The sequence below is a fragment of the Ambystoma mexicanum genome, chromosome 3p, assembly GCF_040938575.1.
Source record: "Ambystoma mexicanum isolate Mex_15411 chromosome 3p, UKY_AmexF1_1, whole genome shotgun sequence".
In the NCBI taxonomy this organism is placed as follows: Eukaryota; Metazoa; Chordata; class Amphibia; order Caudata; family Ambystomatidae; genus Ambystoma; species Ambystoma mexicanum.
Genome location: NC_090925.1, coordinates 83,780,650 through 83,786,649, shown reverse-complemented (window position 1 = coordinate 83,786,649; position 6,000 = coordinate 83,780,650).

Here is a 6,000-nt window from a genome sequence, read left to right as displayed (position 1 = left end):
TCAGACAGTCGCTCGCAGAATGTCAAACACAAATCACACACCTTTAAATTCCAGCCAATAGGGCAGTGGGTATTACACACATACAACACACTTTATTAGTCTAGGAGAGGTGAAGCATGCATGACATGTACCTTTACCACTGCATTTCCTGGGCCCCCAACGTATTACTGCTCCAATTTCAATCATTTGGAACATGTGGTATTGCAGCTTCAAACAGCTCATAACAATCAGTTGGGCATTGGGGACACACATTTAAAAGGGAGACACCCGGGTTGGTTATTGTGTAAGTGTCTGTGGGCCGCATGCAGGCAAAGCCACACCCATATTACCGGGCGACATATCTGCTTTGCAGGATATGTCCTTGTACAATTTTAATATCTTGTTGGGACTGTGGGGTGACCAGGCTCCATAACATTTAAGCTGCTCGGGAAAGGCCCAACCACATGACCTGCTCCTGGCCTGTGGCTGCAGGGATTGACAGGGCCATTGATGGGGGTCTGGGGTGGCCAGGCTCCATGGCATATGTGTGCCGAGAAAATGCCCATCTGCTTGACCCGCTACTGGCATGTGTCTGCTAGGATATGCAGGGTCACAGTTGATTATTGGAGGTGCTGTGGCAGCATCAGTCCTTGCTGTGTCATTAATCTCCACAGGAGTCCACTGCAAATTGATGCAGCGGCGGTCCTCACCATGCAGCTACTGTCTCCCCCAATCGGGAGCTGTGCATGAGGCACTATGGCGCTGGTCCATGCTGTGCTGTTTATATGCATGAGGCAGACTATCAATGTTCCGCGATGAGGCAGTGATCCTTGCTGCACAGTGTGATGCTGGAAATGCATCTGAGGGACAGGGCCTCTGAATCATTGTCCTTTTTCTGTTTTTACTGTGTGTTCTGTTATGTTTTCTGCCCCGGAGTCCATGTGGGACTCCTGGCAGTGCAGCTCTCTTTTGGTTTGGTGAACAGACCCATGGGATACCCTTATGGCACCCATGGGTAGGGGTACAACCCTGTGCCCCTAGTGTATGTTTTTGGGCACCTGTGGGTGGCCCACAGAGCAGGGTATGGGCTGGTGGCAGCTCCATGCTGAACTTGACAGGTGCTCTGGGTATCCTCCATTTTGGGATACCCAGGCCCTGCCATCGGGATCAGTTGATTCCTGATAGAAACAAGATGGCCCCTGTGGCCTCTTGCTTTCTATTGCCTGTTGTCTTGTTTTTCCCAAAGTCCTGGGAAGCCCTGACTCTGTCCCTTCCCCCTGACTGGCTGTTGGGTGGAAGTTCCATATGGTATTGTTGTGAAGGCCCAGCTAGACTGGCTGGAGCCTTCCCAGTGTCTGTATGTTGTGGGTACCTCCTGTGGGTGGGACCTGGGTGAATGGAGTGTGTGACCAATATACACTCCTTGTTGTGGTTGTCTGGTTTCTGGCATATGAGACAAAGACTGAGACAGCCCTGCCCGAAACTGGCCTGAATGCAGTGTGTAGTGTTGAATGGCTGGGTACTTGTTCCAATCCACATTCCTTGTTGTGAGTGTCTGGAAGGGAGGAGTGTGGCCTGAATGCACTGTGTGCCTGATTGGCTGACTGACTGCATGAATGCCCTGCAGTGTGATTGGCTGCTGTGTGTGTGCCAGCAGTGTGGATGAGAGAGAGGATAGTATATCTGGGGACCTCTCACCACTGGAAATTGTTCAGTTCCGAAGGAACCATTGGTTGAGAAGCAACCATTGGGTTCAGAAGTTCAGAAGTGTCCAGAAGCTGAGTCTCCACTCAAGAGTGACTGGAACTGCTGATCCTCGACGTCCAGCTGGAAGAAGAAGACTTGCTGTGGCACTTGCTTCGACCGATCCGAAGGCTGTCGAAATTCGTCGAGGACTGACCCGAGAGAGGACCTGGTAAGGCGCCCTCTTCCCGTGCTCCGAGGGACCATCGAGCACCGCTCCATCTTCGCCAAAGCGCCCTGGAAGACAGGTCCTCGAAAGGCTGTCGACCCGAGACGGGACCGCCGAGGAGATCGAAGTGAAGCACCCGGACATCGACGCCGTCGAAGTCCATTGCCGTCGACCAGGGTTCGCAGGTTTGTGGAACCGCTGGAGGCCCGTCGAAGTTGTGTTGCCCAGCCGTGGGAACCACTTGACGCCGTGCCGCCGACGACCGGAGCCGTCCGCTCCATTGCCTAAGAACATCCAATCGAAGGACTCTCTCGACCGCATCGTCGACCGCTTATCCTGCCGGAGAAAGTCAAGGCCGACCAACGCGCCGAGGAGAAACCTGCCGGTGGGTTTCCCGCCACCCGACGACCTCAAAGACCCGGACGACTCGACGCCCTTGCTGGGCTCCCGTCTCTACAATCTTTGCGGTCCAGAACTATTGTCATCGAGGTGCCCCGCACACCTCCGCCTTGCAGGACGCCGACGCCCCGACGCCGACGAGCACCGCTCGGACGAAGCTGCCGCCTCTTCGACATCGTTCCACCTCGTTTGTCGACGGACGTTCGACGCCCCGTGCCTCCCGCTTGAAAGGGAAGGCATTCAAGAAGGGCCGTCGATTCCCCGTCGCCGAACAGCGAGTCCCTCGACGTTTGTCGACGCCTCTTCGAGGAACTCGACTCCACCAGGTACATTGGGGGGGTAAAAACATTACAGGGGAAAATAAGACTTGCAGAGCGATACATGGACTGGGCTTGTGCTATATCTTTCTTTACAGGTTGCCCAGGTGGGGGGATCTCCACACAGAACTGTGCCTAGTGGTAGGGGTCAGTATTCTGCCTATTGCTCAACCACCTTATTTTCGCTCTTCTCTCTATTGCTGGTTTCACTCTATTGGTCTGTGTGACATTGTACAGTATTGTTCATGCACTTCAACGAGATCTAGGGTGGTACCACTTTAGGATTGTAAATATTTGTCATTGTAGATTTTGCCAGAGTACAAAGTGAGTTATCATGATGAATGTACATAACCTTAACTATTGATTATATAAAGACTGTGTTCTAACCAATACAGAGTGTGGATATTCCTTTGTGGGGGCTTGGGGATACACTGTACTTAAGAACCAGCCTGCATCACCTCCTGAGAAGCTAGGCCTTGATTGCTCGACCATTGCTACCGAATAGAGAATCTTGGCCGGGGTCTCCTGTGCCTCTCCTCCACCATATAGGGAGTGGGAGTACAGATACCCCCCACCGGTCGTTGAGATCCGTTCGTTCTCTTCACACTGGTGGCAGCGGTGGGATGCTTATGGTTTTAAGAATCAGTGTATAACCGTGCCACTTACAAAGGATATTTGCCCTTTATTGAATTAAGGTTTAGTTGTGTACAAGGTAACTGCATTACAAACAATGGAGTCTATTGCGAATGGCAAATTAACTCGGATGAGCTTGGAGGCTCTCCAGAGTGCTTGTGAAGCTAGGGAGTTAGACTTTGTGGATAAGTCTAGGGCTGAGCTGATAGCTGCCCTGGTGGACTACCAGACTGATAGTGAAACTCTTGACGAGGGGGGGAATGCAACCGATGAGGACTCTGCCCCTGGGGTTTCTGCTGAATCTGTTTCTGGGAATGCCGCCATTCCTGCTGCCTCTATTCCAAACTCCAGCAATTCCTTAGAACTTGAGTTATTGAGGATGAAATTGGCCTTTGAATACCGCAAGTTGGAAATAGATGCTGAGCTTAAGAAAGAGGAGTTGGCTCAACAAGTTGCACTCAAAAATAAGGACCTTGAACTCAAGAGCCAGGACACTGAATGTCAGAGGATCCAGCTAGAGAAAGCTAGAGTGGAGACTTCAGCTAGATCCAGTGAGAGTGTCAGGTCCCCAGCCACCAAGTTTATGAAAGATTTGGTTGGTGTATTTGTGGAGGGTTCGGATATCCTCCAATGGATTGAAGCGTTTGAAATGGCTTGTGAGATTCATGATGTGGATAAAAGAGATTGGGCGAAGTGTTTGTTAAGCAGAGTGCCTCAAACTGGGTATGACTGTATTCTGAAGCTGAGTGTGGAAGAAAGGAGTCAGTACGAGTGTATGAAGTCTGCTTTGATTGCCAAGTTCGGCAAGACACCTACCCAATACCTTAGAAGGTTCAGGGATTTTAAGAAAAAGGAGAATATGTCTTGGGTTGACTGGGTGAGTGCTGCGCACATGAACATGATGGGGTGGATCGATGGATACAAGGTTAAGACTTTTGTTGAATTGTCCCACCTCTTGTTTTTTGAGCATTTCTCTGAAGCCTGTTCACCAGAGCTGCGTCAGTATGTGGCTGACCAGAACATTTTGGACCCCTTTAAGCTGGCTAGGTTGGCTGACAAGTGGGTCTCCCACCGGGTGTCCCCTAAGGACTCCAGTGGGAAGGACAAGGATAAAGAGAAGGGGGCCTCTCAGAAAGCTGAGGAGCCCCCCAAGCAATCACAGTCGGGTAAACCAAAACCTTCCTCTCCTAAAACCCAAAAATCTAGTGGGGATAAGTCATCTGGGGGTGGGAATAAGAGTAGTGGTCCACCTGCTGCAAAGCAGGCTCCCAGTGGTTCCAGTACCGTACCTCGCACTCCTGGCGCTTGTTGGGACTGTGGGGCTCTGGATCACAAAAGGGGTGACCCCAAGTGTAAAGGTAAGGCACTTGGAGTACAGGCTGTCAGCCTGACCTACCCTTACCCCGTGTCTGAGGTGGAGGCCTCTGTCCTCCCCTCCTCTGCCGGTATCACATTTGGTGCTCCGGTGGAGATTTCCTTAGTGTCCCTTGGGGCCTGGGACCAGTACGCAGAAGTACTGGCGACTATCCCACAGAACACCCGTAGATTTTTGAGAAGTGTCCTCTTGAATGGCCAGCCTTCTACTGGTTTGAGAGACACTGGGGCAAGCATGACAGTGGTGGACAGGACCCTGCTCAAGCCAGAGGACTATGAAGGTGCTCCTCTGCAAACCACCAGGTTAGCTGGTGGGCCTCCCAAATTATCCCCTGTAGCCTTAGTCACACTCATGATTGGCGACAAGACAGCGAAGCTTCCTGTCCTGGTTCAGGACAATGTCCCTGCTAACATTTTGTTAGGGAATGATCTAGTAGAGTTGGGGTTGATCTCGGATGGTCTTCCCATGACTGCTGCTGCCGTCACTAGATCACAGGCGACATCGGGTCTGGCTGTGGGTCAGATACCCGAGCCAAAGGCGAGGCCTAAAGCAAGAAGGAGGAAGACCAAGAAGGCCACCCCTGTGGAGGGAGCACCTTCTCTTCCTGCCGCACCCATTGGGATCCATGCTCCGGACGGGCTGGGTCCAGTGGAAAACCCAAACTCAACTCCTGTGGGAGAAGAGGCAGAAGACTCTCCTGTGGGAGAGGTTCTTAACCCGGAGGATCATCCTGACCTTCAATGCTTGTTAGCTGAAGGGGGACCCTCCCGGGCGGACTTCTGTAAGGGACAGAGAGAGTGCCACTCTCTCGAGGGACTGAGGAAACAGGCCCTAGCCCAGGCACAAGGAGAGGTGCCTAGGAATTTCCGGATTTATTGGGAGGGTGAGCTCCTTGTTAGTGAGCCCACTAAGCCTGAACCTGGTGCCCGCAAGAGGTTGGTGGTACCCCAGGTTTACAGGCCCTTCCTACTGCAGTTGGCGCATGAGGTGCCCTTAGCTGGTCATCTTGGGACCAAGAAGACTAAGCAGAGGCTCTCTGCCCATTTCTACTGGCCACGGATGGGAGTAGAAGTGGAATCCCACTGCAGGACCTGCCCAACTTGTCAGTTGTCTGGCAAGACTGGAGGCAGTGTCATTGCCCCACTGCAGCCGTTGCCAGTGGTTGGCACCCCATTTGAGAGGGTGGGCATCGACATCGTCGGTCCCCTTGACCCTCCCACTTCAGGTGGACATCGGTTCATCCTGGTCTTGGTAGATCATGCCACCAGGTACCCTGAGGCGATACCCCTTCGGACGGTTACGGCCAAGGTGGTTGCCAGGGCTCTCCTGGGCATTTTCACCCGTGTTGGATTCCCCAAGGAGGTTGTCTCTGACAGAGGATCCAA